Source organism: Pongo pygmaeus, chromosome 2 (genome assembly GCF_028885625.2).
Source record: "Pongo pygmaeus isolate AG05252 chromosome 2, NHGRI_mPonPyg2-v2.0_pri, whole genome shotgun sequence".
NCBI classification, from domain to species: Eukaryota; Metazoa; Chordata; class Mammalia; order Primates; family Hominidae; genus Pongo; species Pongo pygmaeus.
This window is the reverse complement of record NC_085930.1, coordinates 112,632,493-112,654,093: the sequence shown is the minus strand read 5'-3', so window position 1 is coordinate 112,654,093 and position 21,601 is coordinate 112,632,493. Positions and strand designations below refer to the sequence as shown.

Here is a 21,601-nt window from a genome sequence, read left to right as displayed (position 1 = left end):
TTGGAGGGCGGGTTGAATGTATACAAGGTATTGCTTGTGTAAGTAACTATAAAAATAAAATGAAGCATTCAAGTGGAAGACAGATTTCCCACAAGACAACCTTTAATCCTCATTCCAGATCTAAAATTCTGTGACTCGCCCCTGTCAGGGAGCCTTCCAGACCAGACCATTACAAAGCAAACAGCTGTTTACATTTAACATTCTATCCCCTGGCTGGGCCAGAGCAAATTACTACTTTTCATGTTCTGCCCTTCAAGCGAGAAGGCATTGGCATCTCTGAGTAGGTTCACTCCAAAGACACTTTTCTTCTTTCTGCCATTGTTCCCACTTGGCCCCTTAAACTCCACAAATTAAGAACTCCTGTGGTAAGACTGGTGGCTGTCTTGTAAAATGTTAAGTTCCCTTCTGACTGAAACACAAAACACTGTTTGTTGTTTTGCAGAGACTAGAACTAAAGGAGCCACCCGACCTGCCCCTAAGGGAAAGGAGGTGGGTCTGGGGCTTTGCAGGCTTAACAACAATCCTGACTGCTGGACTTAGCTCTGAATTCATTGGCAGCATCAGCCCACTCCTCCATTCCGTCCCTGATTCTCTCTAGTTAAGTGACCTATGAGCCTGAGACTTGGCTCCATTCCCTAATGCTTTGTGCTTTTATTGACCATTTCCAAGGAGCTCCACTCCTTGTCAGTCAGTGGAGCTATGGCATGAAAATGAGCCACACAGATACCAGTAGCTCATTTTTGCTTTGAAGCAGGCTATCCCAAAACTTAGCAGCTTAAAACAACCACCATTTATTTAGCTCACTATTCTGAGGGTCATCAGTTAGGCTGAACTCAGTTGAGTGATTATTCTGGTGTCAACTGGGCTCCCTCATGAGCCTGCAGACAATGCAAGTCATTCAGGTCGCTCCTTTTTCTGGGAAGAGCTTGCTATCAGCTAGGTGACAGGGTGGTCAGGACACATGTCTTTCATTCTCCAGCAGGCTAGCCCGGTCATGTTCACATGGTGGTGGCACCTGTACAAGAGGGTTAAAAGGCCATTTCTAGGCATTAAATATTCAAGTTAAGACAAAGATGAAACCCCACTCTATCATTTACCTTCCTACTAAATGTCTCAGGACAAGCTTGTAGTTGTCAGAGATTATTCCAAGTTCCATGAATTCCAATGTTTTAGCTCATCAAAGATCATTTACTTCAACTCCTCTGTACCCAGACTCCAGTATGGATTATATACCTCTGGGATGCTAGGAACAGCTTGGAGGAATAAAAAAATAACCTTTATTCAAGCTCAGGTAATAACAGCCCACTCTTAGTTATTCATGAGTGCCGTGATCAGGACTTTATTCCTTGGGAGAATTCAGGATCAGGGGTTCTTTGAAGGAGATGGAAGAAATAGAGTTAAAACCCTGAGATTTGCAAATAGACGCTGCCCACGAAGGCTGGATATTAACGTTCAAGGGCACCTTCTGGGTTGCTGGTCTTAACTTCTTGACTAAATTTTAAAACCTGCAGGTTTTAAGATATCTGATGGGGCAAAATACAAATCTACCCATTGGATATATCATGGCAGCTCTTTTTTCTCCCCAAACACCATCTGCCTGATTTCCCATGGTTCCTGAGCTCCTCCTCAGAAAGTCGGGAGGGAAAGATGGTGCCAAGAATGCCCTTTGCTGGCATCTCTGGTTTTAAACCCAGAGAGTCGCCTATATGATCTGCCTCTGACCCTAAGAATTCATGTGCTCTGGATGCTCATGGTCTAATTAGGAGCTACAAAGAGATATTCCAGTATTTGTAATGCAAAAAGGTAACGTCTATAATGAAGTACGCACAAAATAGGAACAAGGAAGGGTTGGACCAGTCATCAAGTAGGAGAGAGAGAACAGAGGTAAAGAATCAGAGGGGAGGAAGAGCTTGACTGATTCTCAGGAGGGCATGTGTGTCAGTGTTACTCATGCATAATGTCAGATGGGGAGGTGGACACAGACTGGGGGTGGAGGCAGGAAATGAGGCCTCAAAAGTCATCACTGCTCAGATCAAGAAGGGTCTTTGTCTGGGCGCAGTGGCTCACACCTGTAATCCCAGCACTTTGGGAGACCATGGCAGGTGGATCACCTGAGGTCAGGAGTTCGAGACCAGCCTGGAAACCCCATGTCTACTAAGAATGCAAAAATTAGCCAGGCATGGTGGTGGGCACCTGTAATCCCAGCTACTCAAGAGGGTGAGATGGGAGAATAGCTTGAACCCTGGAGGCAGAGGCTGCAGTGAGCTGAGATCATGCCATTGCACTCCAGCCTGGGCGACAGAGCGAGACCCTGTCTCAAAAAAAAAAAAAAAAAAAGGTCTTCACAGTCATGCTAAGCATCGGGAGCCATTGAAGAATTAAAGCAGAGTAGATGTGTTATCTTTTTATTTAAAAAGTACTACTCATTGGGTGAAAAGAAAGGCATTCAAGACGCCACTGTAATTAACCAGTCAAAACACAGTTCAATTCCAATGAAGATAGAGAGGGAAAAGAACAGACATGAGAGAAGCCTAGCAATAATAAATGGGATTTGGTGGCTGGTTAGATATAAGGTGGAAGAAAAAATGTCACCAAAAATTTTGATGACGTTTTTACTTGGGCTACTGTGCAGGTGATAGTATCCTTGGCTAAGTTAAGGAATACAAGAGGAGGAGTAGGTGTTGAGACATATTGGGATGGAGACAGTAAAGGATAAGATCTGATTTGCACACTGAGTTTGGCCTCGGTGGAAGGGTTATCAAGGTGAAACAGAAGCCTTGGTCCTATGGTTCTAGGGCATAGGGGAGCAGCCTGGGATGTCAGCAGGATTTTTAGTTAAGCTGAAACAGAGAATACTTAGAGACAGGGTATGGAGCAAGAAATAAAAGAGCCAAGAACTGAGCCCCTGGGAACAAAACACTTAATGCGGCCAGAGGAAATGGGAGCTGGGAAGGAAACAGAACCACAGGGGGGAGTGGCCAGTCAGTGTCATCTGCTGCTGCAAAACTGGGAAGATAAGCCTGAAAGCATTCACTGTGTTAGCCACATGGAGGTCACTGGTGACGTCAGTGGGAGCTTTCATAGTCAGACAGGGCTCTGTTCCAGGGAGCTAGGAGTAAGAGAGGGGTCAGAATGGGGAGACAGCTGGTAGAGATGACACTTTAGAAACATGGTGTAAACGTAATGAAGATATATGACATTAGGTGGAGGAGCATACAGAGTCTAGGAAGGACTTTGCTTTAAAGGAGGTTTAATTCTGCTTAAATGTCATTGGGAAAGTGGGAATAATAATACTACCTTCATAGGATTATTGTAAGGGTTAAACTGCAGCATGCATGTAAGGTGTTTAGCAAGGTGCCTGAACATAGTAAGTGTCCAATAAACAGTGGCTATAATATCATTAATAATAACAATAATAACCGTTGTACATAAAACACCACCAGAAGGCAGGTTGAGGGCACAACCCAGAAAAGGAACAATTGACAGCACAAAGAGGCAGGAAGGGAAGGGATCCTGAATGCAGTTGAATAAACTATGTATAAAGAAAATGAGATTCATTCATTCAACAACATATATCAAGCACTTACTTTACCAGGTACTTTACCAGGTGCTGGGTATATAAAAGAAAACAAGAAAAACACGCTTCTGCCCTCAAAGAGCTCACACAGCCCAGCAAAAGAGATGTATAGTAAATCAACCATTACAATGTGGTGGGATGGAGTGAAAATCAGGGTTCAGTAGAAACCCAGCAGGAGACCCTAACCCAGCCTTGGCCAGCAGAGGTGAGGGTGCACAGGAAAGATTTCCTGGAAGAAGTGATATCTAGCCTTAGACCTGATTTCCCTAGACAGGAGACAGGCAGCAACAGCACAGGAGGGAAGAGGAGGAGACAAGGTGCAATAGGGTTTGCAGTAAATAGGGGTAAAAGTGGAGGAATTCATGCCAGAAACTTCTTTTCTTCTGCAATGCAGCAAGTTATTCTCTGTGAGACCTGAGAATGGGCTTGGAACAGCTGCAATGACAGGGCAGAAGAAACTGGGCACATTATATACATGCTGAGCAGTATTGAAGGTACGGATGGGACTGTTGTGATTGCCCCTAGAAGCACTGAGAAGACTAGAGAAGAGTGGAGAGTGGGGATGAGGTCTGCAGAGTGGTGTTGCAGGCTAAGGGGCAGGGAGATGACGGTGCTGGCCAAACCAAGGATGATGTGATGCCTCACAAGATAAGCAGGAAAGTAAAGCCAGGCGGGGACCAGCTGATGAATCCCCCAGATAGAGAGGGCACATGCAAATGAAAGCATAGTGAAGTCAAAGAGTAAATGTGGAAGAAATCAGAGACTGAGAAGCCAAGGATAGTCAAGAGGCTGAGCTCAGAGGAGCAGGTAGAGTCAACAGCAGCTTTGGGGATGACAACATCCAGCAGGTGCCACAGGCATGGAAGAGTGGAGGGGGAAGGCCATGAGAACTGAGCAGATCAAGGAGCTGTAGGGTGTTAGCAGGATCACCCAAGACTGCCTAGGATGCAGGCAGGAATGGGATGGAGAAGAAGGGAGTGATCCAGTCTCCCATCACCTTTGATGAATGTGAAGGAAGGACCAGGGTTGCAGTAGGAGAGCTATGGGGCTAGAAACTTAGGCGTTGCTGGCTTAATGACAAGGGCAACCCATTCTGCGTTTACAACTGTTTTCTCCCATAGTTCCCATAAGCATGTATGAGATCTCGTGCCCTGACTTTTTTCAATTTAAAAAACACAGTGGGCTGGGCACGGTGGCTCACGCCTGTAATCGCAGCACTTTGGAAGGCTGAGGCGGACGGATCACGAGGTCAGGAGATCAAGACCATCCTGGCTAACAGGGTGAAATCCCATCTGTACTAAAAATACAAAAAAAAAAAAAAAAAAAAAAATTAGCCATGCGTGGTGGTGGGTGCCTGTAGTCCCATCTACTGGGGAGGCTGAGGCAGGAGAATGGTGTGAACTCAGGAGGCAGAGCTTGCAGTGAGTTGAGATCACACCACTGCACTCCAGCCTGGGGGACAGAGTGAGACTCCGTCTCAAAAAAAAACAAACAAACAAAAAAACACAGTCTACGAATATGAAGAGTGACCTATTTTCTTCCATGTCCAAATTACATTCTCATGTTCACCCCGGGCTGTTCTTTTGCTGCCAAGTGGACAAAGCCAGCAAGTACAATTTACCACTTGATTAAGGCATCATGATTTGCTTTTAAATATTATTGTTCAGTGACTTTAAATCCTTCAGACCTAGAGGTTTTCCTTCAACCTCACCAACTAGACAAGCAAATCAGCAATTAGAAAATGGTATATGAAACGATGCAGTAGGGGTCTGTGGGGATGCTTAGTAAGAGTCCTAACCCAGCCTTGCAGGGGTCAAGAAAGGCTTTTGGCACCCAAAGGTCATGTCAGTCTCCCTCATTTCCCTCACTGCCTGGCCCAGGAGAAATGCACATGAGACCTTAACCACATAAAAGCCAGGCAGATGTAGCGCCTTAAGGAAAGGCTGTGTTTTGCTGTGCTCTTTGGTGTCTTAGAGATGGGGAAAATGCCCTGGCCTTAAATTGGATTAATAAAGGAAACTATTAATCAAAAGCTTGAGAGGCACATCTTCAAACTTCTAATGAGCATCAGATTTTGAGTGAGGGTCAGTGGTTATGCAAAAGAAGAAGCAGGCTATGAAGTGGGTTCTGTCCTGGCAGATGCCCCAAAGAAGCTGTCCTCACCTCAAAAGATGCCCCAGGCACCAGCTCTTTGATTTAGGCATGCTTGGCTCCTCAGCCTCCTAGCCCTGTGTTTCCAAGGTAACAAAGTCCCTGATAAGTTGAACATTGGCCAGTGAGTTGTGCTTCCCTGAAATAAATCAACACACAGCAGAGAGAAATGGCTGCAGGCCCAACTGAACAGTTGCCCTGATCCTGAAAGGCCACTGGTGGAGAGGCCCCTTTGTACCTGTGAAGGAGCCTCCCTGCAAAGACCCCTTTGTACCTTTTGTTGGCTGAAGACTAGCCAATGAAAGGAAGAATCGCCCTGGGAAAGTACACAGCGTGAGAGAGATAGTCAGAATTGGGGGGAACCTGAGATGAGGATTTGGATACAGGGTTTTTGTTTTGTTTTGTTTTTGTTTTTGTTTTTGTTTTGAGACAGAGTCTCGCTCTGTCCCCAGGCTGGAGTGCAGTGGCGCAACCTCAGCTCACTGCAACCGCCGACTCCCTGGTTCAAGCGACTCTCCTGCCTCAGCCTCCCGAGTAGCTGGGATTACAGGCACGGGCCACCAAGTCCAGCTAATTTTTTTTGTATTTTTAGTAGAGGTGGGGTTTCACCATGTTGGCCAGGATGGTCTTGAACTCCTGACCTCGTGATCCACCTGCCTTGGCCTCCCAAAGTGCTGGGATTACAGGCATGAGCCAACGCACCCGGCTTCTGGATACAGGTAATATATTAAGGATATGCTCACAGGCAAGATTAGTATGGGAAAGAAGGAAGCAGGACAAAGATGGAGAGAAAGGCAAACAAGACTGGTGGTTTCAGGCAAAATCCTTCGGAGGGTAGCTTCAGCCTGATCCCTCGGGGAAGCCCTGGCATGTAAGTTCCATCTCATGTTGCTCCTCCCCACCCAGCTTTAGGGAAGGGAGCTGGCTCTCATAAGACTTCTCCACTTGGGCATTGATCAGTAGTTACCCTTGGGGATGTACACTCCCTGGCACTCCCAGCACCTCCTAAGCGGACAGGCTCCAGGAGTTGGAGGGCAGTGCTCCACTACTGGAAGCAACAATTCACCAAAGCCAGGGAGAGACACATAGATCAGATAAAGGCACCTGAATAAATCTGGGCAGGGCACAATGTTCACTTCATTTACAAATCCCTGCCTGTAAGGGGGAAGGAATGATCAACAGAAACACTCAGACTTGAACACCAATTTCCTTTGTAGAACCTCAGAGTCTGCCAAGGAGCATCTAAGGAGCCACTCCAATTAGGAGGAGGGCCGAGGAGGGGCTGAGCATGCCAGGATCTCCAATGAGAGCAGCTTCTCTTTCTGTTTTTTTACTTATTGCCTTTTATGTACAACGTTGTTTAAAGGAAGGCTTCCCCTGCTGAAAAGAAGTTTGGAAAAACATCCTGCAATAGCTCTGTATCCCCTCCACATGTAGGGTGGGCAGAGTAAATCAAGATGGTAAATCAGTGTGGTGGCCCTTGGGAGGAGTCATCTACCCTATCCTGGGACAGCAACAATCCCAGCCCTTGAGGAACACCACCCCCCGCCCCCAGGTCCTGCACCAGGCTGGAGACCCTGAGTCCTTGCTCTGGCTACACTCACAGAATTCTGTGGGAGGCCCTAAACATAAATATGCAGAGAATATATTTCACTTTTCAGTGTGTCACAATGAGCTGGTGCTCAGACATAGACAAGGGACAGAGCCAGAAAGAAGGGAGCTTTGGCAACTTGTAAATAAAGCTCTTGGAAATGAAAAATGCAACCCCCTAGATACAAAGAGGAGGACCAAAGGGAGATCTGTGGTCCCAGAGAAGCCTTGCTCTCCATCTGGTTAAACAGGTTGCAGAAACATTGCTTTAATTTCACTCCAGGAAAAAAGATACAAACTAAAAGAGTTACTGGGGGAAAGAAGTTCCTAGATCCCTAACATTGCAATTATTCAATGAATATTATGAGCCAGGCAGCCCACTTGATCACTTGCCCTTGTGGAAAGTGGGGAAGGAAGGACCTAATTAACAGAAGTGGAACAGGACCCCAGGAGAAATAAAACCAGGAAACCCAAAGAAGGAAGTGTTTAATGCTGGCCACTGAAATTCCAAAGTGTCCCATAATTGCCACTTAAACGTTACTAACCTGTGAAGCTACCATGTGCTTTAGAGAGAAAAACTCCATCAACTTTCAGGTGACATGGGAAGTTATGGTCACACTGTGAAGAAATGCCCTAAAGCAGAAGCACCAACTGTCTGGCTGGGTTCACTTGAATTAGTTGTCAATGTCATAAAATTGAGAAGTTTCTCATAAAAATCCTAACTTCCGTTTTTGTTTTTTTTTTTTTCTCTCTCTCTTTCTGAAAATTGACCTTCACAATGCTGGGCCGAAGATCCTGAAGATAATGGTGAGTGGTAGCTGGGTAGTCCCTTGTCCTCTTTAGATGGGGACACTTTCACATTTCTCTGCACTGCACTGACCTTGCAGCATGTACTTATATTGACATCACAATGAAGATGTTTTGCTTGAGCAGAGAGGAAAACTAACTCTGCTGTTGATACTCTGATTCCTTTGCTTTTACCATCTTTGTCCTATTCAGAATTTACCCATCTCTTTATACCAGGCCCTGTTATTATACACTTAGCTAAATATAAGTCACGTCTGATTATAGTAAGAATGGAAGCGCTAAGTCCTCAGTTAACTCAGAGGTGCAAGTGAACAGCATTGAAGGATAGTCCATTTTGAGGGAGATAATAGTGTTAATACCATTTGATGAGCACAGCATTAATTTATTTGTATGTGTTATTTTCTTTAATCCTCACAAGAGCCCTATAAGGTAGGTCTTATTACCAACCCCATTTTACAGATGAGGGAACTAAGTTTCACATGTTTTAGAGTCAATATTTGAACAACTGGAGTTTTGCTGTATTTTGGAATCAAAATAGTCAAACTAAGATTTGAAAAAAAGAGCTGAAAATCATGTGTTTATCCAACTATGCCACACTACAAGATAGAGCAGGGGTTGCATCTAGGAGGCTGAAAGGTATGCAGGATCTGAGCAGGAAGGCTGATACAGAGAGAGTAGCATATCCCAACCCACATGAAAGAATGGGGTGATCATGTTTCCTAGACCAAAACTGAAGCCAGTCAAGAACCTCGGGAGCCTGTTCTTTTGTTATTTATTTATTTATTCATTTATTTATTTATTTATTTTGAGACAAGGTCTCATTCTGTCGCTCAGACTAGAGTGCAGTGGCGCAATCTTGGCTCACTGCACCTCCACCTCCTAGCCTTAAGCGATTCTCCTGCCTCAGCTTCCTGAGTAGCTGGGATTACAGGTACACACCACCACACCCTGCTAATTTTTGTATTTTTAGTAGAGATGGGGTTTCACCATGTTGGCCAGGCTGGTCTCGAACTCCTAACCTCAAATGATTCACCCTCCTTGGCCTCCCAAAGTGCTGGGATTACAGGTGTGAGCTACCGTGCCGAGCCACTTGGGGAGACTATTCACAAGGGCAGTACATTGGGAAATAAGAATCAGCACTGGAAAAAACTGGCTTTATAATTGGCAGGGTGCCAAGGTCCAAGACTGATGGTCACATAACAGCAATAGCTAATATTTATTGCATTGACTTTCCTATGTCCCAGGCAGGGTGCTAAGCATGCCACATGTACTAACTCTATCCTGTGAGGTAGGTACTATTATTATCCTCATTGTACATATGGGGAAACTGAGGTGCAAAGAGAGGTTAAGTAACTCATCCAGCATCATAGTAACTGCAGGAGCTGGGATTAAATGTTATTAGTTGTTTCTAGAGTTCACAATTATAAACCTTACATTTGCCACTTCAGCTGGCCAAGGGCCAGCCAGGCAAACACAGGACAAAGGTTTAGGTAAAGGAATCTTTTGAGGAAGCAGCAGCAGGTGTCAGGAGCCAAAGCCTGGACAAAGAGGGTCAGAGGCCCAGTGCAGGGAGGCCAACCTCAAAGGCAGAAATCCCTCATCAAACTCAAGCCTCTTGTGGGGGTGAGAAATGCAGTCTTCCCATCCCATAGAGCAGCGGTCCCCAACCTTTTTGGCACCAGGGACTGATTTCGTGGAAGACAATTTTTCCACGGATGGGGGAAGGGGATGGTTTTGGAATGAAACTGTTCTATCTCAGATCATCAGGCATTAGATTCTCATAAGAAGTGCGCAAGCTAGATCCCTCGCCTATGCAGTTCACAATAGGATTCACACTCCTGTGAGAATCTCATACCACCACTGATCTGACAGGAGGTAGTGCTCAGGCAGTAATTCTCACTTGCCCGTGCTCACCTCCGACTGTGCAGCCCAGTTCCTAACAGGCCACAGATTGGTACTGGTCGGTGGCCCAGGGGTTGGGGACCCCTGCCATTGGGAGAAAGGTCATTGTATACAGCCCCTCAAGAACGCAATTTACCTGGAGTCTATGATTCATAATGGGCATCCTTAGAGCCAGAAATTCCTTCTCCCCGTATTTACCCCAAAGGAGCCTTTATCTGCTCCTGCTGTGGAAGGAAGGCAGGAGTCCTCTTCAAGGATGATGATTACCAAATGGTTCATTATAGAAAAGAAGGAAACAAGCTAAGTGTCCATCAGGAGGGGAATGGCTAGGTCAATTGTAATAAACCCACTCAGGGGAACATGCTCCAACAAAGACACACATACCTCCCATGAAGAGTCCAAGATCCAAGAGCCAGCCATGGAGCTGTGCCACTCAGAATTCCCTTCAAGAAAGCAACTGCCACTCAGCTGCAAGGAGTGCAGTGAGCTAACAGTCTCCAGCTGCGGAGCTTTTAGGATTCACTGCAGCATTTGAGTTGAGGCCATGCTTTCCAGGGAGTCTCCCAGCAGGTGACTGATCATGGCTGCGGAACTAAAACTTGGCCATTTCTGCCCAATGAGGCAATCCTCCAAAGGGCAATGTCAACTCTGAGCTCCCATTGGGCAGGTGAGACCGTCAGACCCGCATCACAGACTGCTCTCCTTGCTCAGCCCTGCTCCCTTGCTCCCTCTACCTTTATCTTTCACAGGCATCACCCCCAATTAACCCCTTATACTCCTAACTCCTCTCAGTGTCCACTTCCCAGAGGATGCCTGAACTGGCACTTCCATTGATTAATGAAAATAGCAAGTTACAGGACCCTGCATACACTAAGATACCATTATGTAAATAAACAAACACCTATATGAATAAGTATTTTTTAAAGGTAAAGGAAAAGAAAAATACAAGAATAGAGGAAGAAAGGAAGGAAGGAAATAAACCTCACACACAAACATATTTTTTCTATGTATTCACATATATGCAGTCAAATGCTCTACCCCTGAGCTATAACCCCCGCATTCATATATATGGATAGGTATGCATTAAAAAGTTCTGAGAAAAGCGCGACTAAATGATAACCGTAGTTATTTCTTGAGGTGGGGGAAAGTTTAGGAATGATGCATTAAGATTCTCTGTGTTGCTTTAATGTTCTTTTTATAAGGAGAATGCTTTCAAGCATTACATAAGTGACTAAAAACATTTAAAACGTACACCAGCCCTTGGGAATCCAGGCCCCTTGGACCAAGACTGAGTTTACTCAAGGAGGATCCCAGCATCTCTGCTTAAGTTAGGGGACCCCCAGAGTGGAGCCTGAGGCCCTCTAGAAGTGTTGTACCTGGCAGGGGTCAGCCAGTCCTCAACCCACTCCCTGCCTCTGTTGGCCAACAACCACAGAGATGCATCAAGAAGGAGAAAGATCTTTCTGTCCAGAAAGATCTATGGAGTGTTTTAAATTGCATGAGACTTTCCTGGCCTCCCTGGCTGCACTGTGCAGAGATGCCATAACTCCCCAGAACAGCATCTCTGAGAATTGCACTTGTAAATCTTCCCCTCACGTGGCACGGAGTGCATCAGAGAACAGTTCTAAATCTAATCAGCTGCGTGGGCATTTCATGCAGGATGCAGCCATGTTTGTTACTTATCTGCCAGCACTACCTCTTTCACCTTTAAGCTGTCGGGGTCTTCTTTCTAATTCTGTCTCTCTCTCCCTCCCTGTCTCCCTTGCCTCTTGCCTTTTGCCTCCTTCTCCCCTCCTTTCCCTCCTTCTCCTCTCCTTCCCCACTCCCGTCCATGACCTTAAATAGGGAGCAAGCTAGATGGGGAAGAGCCCCAGCAATCTGGGCACAGACTAGAAGCTTCCTTCCTGTACTGCTGGCCTGCACTTTCTTCCCAGGCATCACACTCACTCCAACAGGCTGATGGTAGGTCAGAAGTCTACAATCTGGACGTGGTGTGAATGGCTTCTCACAGCATGCCCAGAGGAAGAACTCCAGCTGGCTCGGTTGAGGCTACTGACATTTAGGAAATTACTATTATTTTTATTTTTAGACACCAATAAAAATGACATCTGGGACCAGCGCAGATAAATGTTCCATTTATAAGGAAACAGAAGTCTGAGTGATGGCTGAGGTTGCCCAGCCAAGCATGACAGGGGAACTGGTGGACTTCTGAGAGGAAGTTCACCCCCAGCGCTGCAGGGATGGAACAGAGGCCAACTTGGAAAACAAGTTGGAGGCAGAAGTTCTGAGAGGTCCCAGAATTATTATCTTTAGCCCATCTGAAACTCCCAATCCCTGATCAAAAAATATGTTAAATAAAATACCATCTTCCAGCTATTTTCTGCTATGCCCTGTCGGTCTACATTCACCAAATGCAATAGTTTGCAAGAGTGGTACCGTCACCTCCATTCAACTTAGGAGAAGGTTAAGTAACACACCTACGGTCACACAGATGATGGATGTCAGGGCTAGGTTTGGCACCCAGTTCTGTTGAAATTACTGCACTGTCTTTCCACCAGCTCTCAAAGTCAAGGTCTTTCTCTCAATGACCCACTTGTGCCATCTAAGCCTTCAGAAAATAAACAAGGGGAGGGAACGAAGCAATAGCTGAGCTAGTGTCAGTCTTTGCAAACACAACTAGTGTCGACTTTGTGAACAGGCTAAGATGTTGACCCTGACTGAGGTCATGACTGAATCTACCTCCCATGTGCTAAAGGGAAGACAGCATGAGTAGTGTAGATTCCTGCTCTACCACTTCTTTTTAAAAAATTAATTAAAGGACTTTTTTTTTAAGTTTTTACCTAATGTCCTTTTTCTGTCCCAGGATCCCATCCAGAATATCACATTACATTTAGTTGTTGTGTCTCCTTATGTACCCCTTGGCTGTAACAGTTTCTCAGACTTTGCTTGTCTGGAATGACCTTGAGAATTTTGAGGAGTGCTGGTCAGGTGTTTTGTAGAATGTCCCTCAGTCCCACCATTTTTTACCCAGATATCCTACCAGAGGACAGACCTCATGCAGTTTTCATAGGCATCTCTTAACTTCACAACCAGAGAATAACTTTGAGATATTAGGAAAAAGGCCTTCAAATTCATTCATTTTACCAAGAAGTACTGAGCCCTTGATATGTACAAAGAAAGCATCAGAGGAGGCACAAAAAAGGATGCAAAAGAAGCAGGAGATGAGGGTGGAGTGCCAATCGGTTCTCTTCCCCACCTCCTTTGGGTCTCTGGGCTCTCCTTTGTGAAGGAAGAGTTGCACCTGAGAACGCACAGGTATATCAGATCAGTGTTTCTCAAAGTGAGGTAGAGGAACACCTGCACTAGAATCCCAAAGGTACTTGTTAAAATGCAAATTCCTTGCAGAGTTTATCCTGTGTTTATAAAAAAATAAAAAGATAAAATGCAAATGCTTGAGCTTACTTCAGATTCACTGAATCAAATGTTGGTCAGAAAGCTGCTTGGGGGAAAAACTGCACTTGATTCCAAGGCTCAGGCAAGTTTGAGAGCCACCATAAGAGATGATAATGAATGGTCTACACTGACCTGATGGGACATGTACAAGCCCCAGTGGATACAAAATCAGATAGGTGAAAGCAGGTGACACTTCATTAAATTTCAGAAGAAATGGACAGGGAAGGATTGCTGGAGACTCAGATAAAGGGGCTGTGATCTAGATGGTTGTGCATGGTGTCAGGAAATAGAAAAAGCATTACCAAGACCTGAAGCATGAATATATAAACAGGAGATATCAAAATCTAGTGGGGTTGGGTGGCAGCATGTAGGTACAGATTGGGGAATCTAAAAACCAGGGTGACTTGTAGCCATCAACATAGGTGCCAAGAAAACAGTGGGAAACAGAGCATCTATAAGGTAGAACTTGCATGAAGCAGGAAAGTAAAAAGGTGAGTTTGCTTTTAGACATGTTGTATTCAAGTTCTTGATGAAATATATAATATATTTGATGAAATATATACAGACATATCCTGTAGGAAGTAGGGAATTTGTAAGAAGTAAGGTTGAGAATTTGCATTTTTAGTAAGTACCTTTGGGATTTTAACGCATGTGGCCTTCTATTAATACCTTCCTCTGAGAAACACCGATCTGGTGCAACCCTTTGTTCACAGGTGCAGCCCTTCGTTCACAGATGAGAAAACTAGATCCAGAAGGAGGAAGCAGGGAAATGACCTGACTGACACTCAACCTTCCTCTCCTACTTCTCTTGCACCCTTTTTTGTGCCTCCTCTGATGCTTTTTTTGTACATATCAAGGGCTCAGTGCTTCTTCGCAGAATGAATGAATTCGAAGGCTTTTGTCCTAAATCTCAAATATCTCTGAATTGCAAAGATATCTCTGAAATGCAGGTGGGGTTGGGGGTGTCCTACATACTCATGGGCTTTGGGGTCATCACAGAGTTGGGTTTGAGGTGTCCTGTCTCTCATCACCCTCCAGCTGAATGCCCCTCAGCCAGGTCAATAATCCCCTCTCAGTTTCAATTCTCCTCTGTGAAGTGAGAGCAGCACTGACCTTCAGGGTTATGTTGAGGACTTAATGAGAAACCATATGTAAAGTCTTCATAGCACCCTCAGAAAAATCCATATGAATTCACATTCAGGATCAAAGTTAAAGTTAAAACCATAAGTCAGACCTTAAAGGAAAGAGTGTATAGTAAAAAGAGGAGATTAAGGTCTGAGCCTTGGGGGAAACAAGGGTTAGGGGACAGCAGAAGGAACAAAAGCCAAAAACAAAAGAATATCTTTAAAATTAGAGGAACAGCAACAGGATCATGCAGTGAAAGGTAACAACTGATCTTCTAGGGAGTATTGACAGTCAAATCCCATGGACCCAGGCTTGAATCCCTGCTTTTCCACTTACCAGCTGGGAACTGAGACTTGCTGGAACCATTTCCTCAACTCTAAGTCTGGGTGACAATACCTACTATGTCTGGTTGTTGTCATAAATAGCTAAGTTGCTGTATGTCAATCTTATGTCCCTTAGTAGGGACTCAATGAATGTTAACCACTGTTATAATTAATATATAGGCAAGACGAACGAGTGTTTTGCCGAAGGGATAGCAAACAGTATCCAATACCACAAAGAGATTAAGAAAAAATGAAGACTTGAGAAAACTGTTTTAAAAACCATGATTTGTTATTTCAGTGAGCAGAAACAAGTAGAAGCCAGTTGGCAGGCTTCTGAAAATGAAGACCGCTGATGTGGACTGTATTAGGGTCTCCCAAACTTTTAAAAGTCATGGTACACACAGAAAATTGTGTTTACACAACATACTGGGACAAACCACTGAGGCTGCTCAAAATCAAAGATCATCCCAGGAACTCCGACTGCCCCAAGCTCTGTTCTGCTGCCTTGAGGGCTGAGGGGATAAATATCTCCGCATTCTGTAAAACATTCTAGCATCGTAGTACCAAGGCATAACAGCTGGGCAGTTGGGCCTTATTGCCTGCCCCATACAGCCATGAAAACAGGAACAAGATGTCTACAATGATTACTGAAACCGTCTTTTTCATGAACTACTTACTTTAAGCAGGGGTCAGCAAACTTTATAAATGCCCAGCTATTTTAAGGACTGTGGGCCATATGGTCTCTGTTGCAATATTCAGCTTGACTGTTTAAGTGCAAAAGCAGTCATAGACAATGTATAAATCAATGAGCATGGTTGTGTTCCAATAAAACTGTGTGTACAAAAATAGTGAGCTGGATTTGTCCTGCAGGCCATATTTTTCCAACCTCTGTCTTTGAGCTTCAAAATCTGGTAATATATTTCCACCAGAATTGCCAAACACACGAGAATAACTAAAACTAAAAGGACTGACATAACTAAGTTTGGGTGAGGATATGGAGAAACCGTAACTTACATACATTGTTTATGGGAGTGTAAATCAGTGCAATCACTTTGGGAAACATTGACAGTATCTACTAAAGCTGAACATACACAGCCTATAACCCAGCAATTCCACTAATGGATATAAACCCAATTAAAGTACATGCATATGTCTGCCAAACACATGTACAAACATGTATGTAGTGGCTTATTCATAATAACCAAAAACTGGAAACAGCCCAAATGTCCAGAGACAGTGGAATGGATAAATAAAGTTTGGTATATTCAATACAGTGGAGTACAATACGGGAATGGAAAAGAACACACTTTGCTACATGCAACTATCTGGATTCACCTCACAGACAAAATTTTGAGCAGAGAAACTGCATGATTTAATAATGCAAAGTTCTTGAACAGGCAAAACCAATCAATAGGGACAGAAATAAGAAAAGTGATTGCTTTTGAGGGAAGATTTGGGCTGGGATTTCTTATTCTGGGAGGGAGTTACAAGGTGCATGTATCGTCGTCAAAAAGAGTCGTCAAGATGTACACTTAAGATTTGTGCACTTTATTTTGTTACATCTTAATGAAAATGTTGTTTAGAAGAATAAATACCCCCCAAATGCAGACAATTCTGAATCCAACATGCCTAGGTACTGGGGAGCCAACAACAGCACACTCTCCCTCAGAGCCTGTGGCACTGAGTCAGCCTCTGGGCACACCGTACCTTAGTCCTGATAGGATAGGGAGATGTAGTAAGTTCTTTCTTTTCCCCAACCATGTTAGACATTGATATTTCACTGGCTGGGTTATGAGGACCCTAATATTTCCCTCTGTCAATGAAACAGCTGCCAAGTGGTACCAAGTTGGACGTAGAGGGGAAGATGGGGTTGGTAGAGGAATAAAGACGAGGATAGGAAGTGAATTAGCAAATGACAATGAACATGACTTGCAGGAAACAAACATTGGTCCCAGTCACCCAGTGAAAGATTCCCAACTCCTGCAGCCCAGAATTCCTTCTGAAGGCCATTCTATGAGGTGACATTATCTGCCATGATGGTTGCTAAAATGGTCACAGCACAGAACATACCATCCAAGCCTCAGCCGCTTCATAGATATGAGCCCTCAGAAGGCTGAGGCTCTTAGGAGACCTTTATCGTACTCGCTGGCTTGTTAAATTGTCTAGAAGTGTTCTGCTAAGTCCTAAGTCAGCACTTACCTGCACACCAGCTTCTTATGCAGCCCAAAGGATAACACTGGCAAAGGATATACAATGGCAAGAAGTGGCTTTTTCTTGGGCCTCCAACAACACAGAGTCCTGGCTTCACTGGATAACTAGACTAGGAACAAAGTTCAAACGCTGTTATTGGAAACATCTATACAGGTCTGACCCTCAAATCTAGTTCTCTTTCAAACACTTGGCTCCCCTCACCTCCAAAATTAATGCCTCCTGCTCTTGTTGCTACCTGTTGAGACATTTGTGACCAAGTAAATTTTCAGAGAGGTGTGGAGGGGTTACAGGGGACACAGAAAGAGAAGCCAACATTCATTGACTCCTACTAGGTTTCAGATACTATACCAGATGATTCTATAGATCTGTGCTGGACAACACAGTGGCCAGTAACCACGTGGAGCTATTTAAATTTCTAATTTTAATTAATGAAAATTAAATAAATTTAAAATTCAGTTCTTCAGTTACTCTAGCCACATTTTAAGTGCTCAACAGTCGTGTGGCTTGTGGCTGCTGAATTGTACAGTGTAGTCACAGAACATTTTTATTATCACGGAGGTGTCCATTGGACAACCCTATATACAGACCTTTCCCCCTTAATCTTTGCAACAGTCCTTTGAGGTAGTTTATCAGTTAGAATGTATTCGACTACTGGTAACAAAAAACTCCAGTTGGAAATGGCTTGATAATTCCTTTCTTGCTCTGAGAAGATGAAAAAAAATAAATAAAAATAAAATAATAAAATAAAATAAGTTTATGATTGATTTTAAGATAAATAATATTTATCTGTACCTGAGAGTCCAGAAAATAGTTGTTTCCAGGACCAGCACAGTTAGCGAGGTTATTAAGGGCTTAGGGCCTTTCTGTCTCAGTGTTTGCTGCTCTCACTTGATGTGTCAGCCTTCACGTCATCTAGTTTCCTGTGTGGATGCAAGACAGCGACCAGTGGCCATTGGGACAATGTGCTTCCTTGCTCATATCCCCCCAGGAGAAAGTAAAAATACCTCTCTTTCGGTCTAATTGGACCAACTGGGAGCACATGCCCTTCTCTGAACCATTAACAGATGCCACGGACTTTCATATACTGTTTGAGATGAATCAAGATTTCTCTTTGGAAGTAAAAGTTGGGAAAAGCTGAACGAAATCGTGATTCTATTGGAAAGGAGGAAGAAGGGAAATGGATGATAGGTAAATAACCAATGTTATCTACTGGAGTGAGTGTTGTTACTCCCATTTCACAAACAAGGAAGCTGAGGCTAAGAGGGGTTAAGTAAATTACCCCAGGCCACAGATGGCACACTGCATAGAGCAGGAATTCAATCCAGGGTCTGTCCCGCTGTGGTATGTGTCATTGCCCACATGCCAGCCTGCCACACAGCGTTGGGTGCATTTTGTCATTCAGCAGCACAGTGCCACAGTGCCACTCAAGAAGTTATCCTCTCACTCCTCATTAGCATAACATGATGATTAGCTAATAAGGCAAAGCAGCAACGAACCTGCTCTGATTCTCTTTCTGTGTAAGCAACTTATGGTTATCTGTTGAATAGGATACATTATGCTGCGTTTCTCCTCCCAACCTTTCCCTTTATGTTAAATATATGATTTTTATCCTCAGAAGGGGGATTATCTCTGAGCAGAATTGGCAAGGTTAAACACTATCTATAAAACACATTCGGCTGTGCCATGAAATGAATTACATAATATATCAGTCATCTACCTGGCTTTCAAAAACCTGCAAATGCATTTCTGTTCAGTATGGGTGAGTATTTTATATTTTGCCTCCCTTCCCATGAAGGTAAAAATGACCTTGGTTCTTAGGAAGTGAAGATATATTGAACGGGTTAGGATCAACAGAGTTCCATTTCATTTAGTCTCCACTAAAATTGCAAGGAGTGAAAATAGAGATTGAATTTATTTTACTATATATTGCCTCATTTGAACTTTAGTAAGGCATTAGCTTCTAAAGAAAACCCTCCCCCTTCAATAATCTCTTATTGATGTCATGTTAAGGAAATTGCCTTGACTTTATTGATTCCGAGCTATGAGGTACAATGTACCCGTCGGTGTGTTAAACTGAGAAAAGTGTGCTGGGCTGGCTATCGCTGCAGAGATGGAACTTGCTGACAGCGCAGCAATTTGGCCCTACCCAACACCCGTGGTTATTCTCCCCAAAGAGCAAATTAATAGAAAGCCGAGTGCATCAGAGCCTCCCCGCACGACCTTGCTTGGAAAGAGCAAGCAATGGGAGGAGATGAGCCTCATGTCCTGAGGGGGAGAACAGCAGGGCAAGACCCCGCCACACCACAGCCAGCCCCTCCATATCTCCAGCCTCCTGGTGGACAGGGATCCCCTTCAGAATTCTCCCCCAAGTAGCCCAGAAACTGTGTCCAGCCAGGTTGCTTACTTTGTTAGAGCCTCAGGGTCCTTACCTGTAAAATGGTTGTAGCATTTTGGCTGGCAACAGCATCTCTCATATTTGTTCAAGAAACTACAAAGTGATGGGCCACTTTGGGTAAGGAGGGTGAGACTCCCAGAAAATGGTCTGTAAGAAGACCACGAACCGAGGTGGTCACTAACATGCTCTGCATGAAAACAGTATCAGCAATGTTGGGCCTGAGAGATAATCAGGTGGGCAGGCAGAGATGAGAAACTGAGATGGGAAGAGGAGGTGTGGGCGCTGGTCTGGTAAAGAGAAAACTTTTAACATCAAGAATAGCTAGTATTGTTTTGCATTGTTTGTAATAAAAACTATCTGCAGCTCCCAAACATGTGAAAAAGTCCATTACTCACACACACAAAAAAAGTGGTTTAGGGAAAAATAGGAGGGAGGTTGGGCATGGGACAAGGAGGAGAGTCAGCACAGAGCAGCTGGAGGAAAGCGGCCCTAGGAGGTGAGTGGAAGTGAAAACGGGAGTTGAGAAATGGCCACAAGCATCCTAGTGCCGGGGCATCACAGACAGCATGGTGAGAGGAGTAGGCTGGCAACAGAGGTAGAGCCATCTCTGTTTGGTTGCAAAGGATAAACTGACCTCAACCAATACCTGAACCACATGGGAATATAATCTCAAGATTTGCAGGGTTGAGGTGAAGCTTACATTTAATGACTACTTTTCCTGATTCCTATGCCTCCTGTCTGCTCTCCACCTCCCATCCCTTTTGAAGAATGTGGCTGCTGATGGCAGTCACCATTCAATGGCTGCCCATAGCCACGAGAGGCCAGTCAAGCTGGAGGGAGCACCATTGTGGAGCTCAGCATTCAGTGGCTCTGTCTTGTCCCTGGACCCTCTTCCAGACCCCTTTTCCATCTTTCCCCTCCCTGACCTCACTCTTATGTCAGCCTCCTGTCACAATCCCCATCCCCACAGCTCCACCTGGCCCCAGGCCCTACCTCACCTCTTTCACCTCTGCTTCCTTGAGTGAACAGGCCCCAGTAAGTAGTCAGAGGCCACAGGCACCCATCAGAAAAATCCTGCACTGTTTCTGCTCTGCCCCATTCCTACTCAGTCACTACTGGATCCCCATGGAGAGTCACCCGCCCCCCCCCCAGCCCCGCAGTGAGTACATGGCTCACAAGCTGCCTTAGAGATGTACATTCACAAATGAGAACATTTGTCTTCAGTTGAGGGTACCTTGGGCACTCAGATCAGGGCCAACCTAAAAAAGTCAAGTGCACTCTTGCCGATATCCCCTCCCTCCCACACATGTACTCTACTCACGCCCCTCACTCTCCAGTTTTTATTTTTATTCTTTCCCCAGAACCTACACTTTGCTGGATCACCAACTGACCTAATGGACCCCATGTAGAAATATTTACCTTTGTGAAAACAGGCACAGCAAGGAGCCAAAGGAATTACTTTATAAAGGGTAGAGTGTCTGCCACCAGCAAGGGAGCGTTTAGGACTACATGTTTGGGGTTGATAGTGCAAGGCTGGCCTTCACCTGCTGACCTGCCAACCCTCTCCAAAAGAAAAAGACAAAGGATCCCATCTCCTGTATATTTCCTGGGAGCCTAGCCCAGTGTCTGGCACAGAGAAGATAGTCGACGAGTATCAAATGTCCCAGGCAATCCCAGTCTGAGGGGCCACCCGCTGCTGAAAGATGAGCTTGTCCACCTCTGTGAGCCCCAAATCATAGATAAAAGCCTTCTAAGCCCAACAGAAGGGCACCGTCCCTTCCTTTCTGAATGCAATAATGAGATCACTTTCTCAAGAGTAAGACCAGAGGGGAGTGAAGGTTAAACAAATAAACCTCTTTCTCGCTGATATTAACTGACTCCCATGGCTGTGCTCTGGATATTGCGCTAAGTCTGGGAACACTAAGTCTGTTCCTTTTTCTCTATCTTAGCAAAAAGTAGAAGGAGTTGAGGATGGGGTGGTAAGAGAATTATAAGAGTCAGGGAGAGAAGGTTATGAGGGCAGAAGAAAGTCTCAGCGTTCCGCTAATGTGTGTTGAATGAACTTCA

At 44.7% G+C, this 21,601-nt stretch overlaps 1 long non-coding RNA gene across 3 annotated transcripts in view; it reads right to left on the bottom strand.

Moving 5' to 3' along the window:
* LOC129033621 (uncharacterized) overlaps positions 1-20,435 on the bottom strand; it is a 28,824-nt gene extending 8,389 nt beyond the window's left edge. Inside the window, exons 1-6 of one of the 3 annotated variants that reach the window (XR_008501630.2) lie at positions 20,235-20,435; positions 18,144-18,291; positions 17,932-18,059; positions 17,727-17,841; positions 17,128-17,248; positions 768-1,015 (exon numbers count right to left, since the gene is read on the bottom strand). This is a non-coding gene — a long non-coding RNA (uncharacterized LOC129033621). Of the gene's footprint in view, positions 1-767; positions 1,016-17,127; positions 17,249-17,726; positions 17,842-17,931; positions 18,060-18,143; positions 18,292-20,234 lie in introns of those variants that run through there. The other 2 variants (XR_008501631.1, XR_008501629.2) reach the window with 2 other exon arrangements.
* Positions 20,436-21,601: the final 1,166 nt, after the last annotated feature.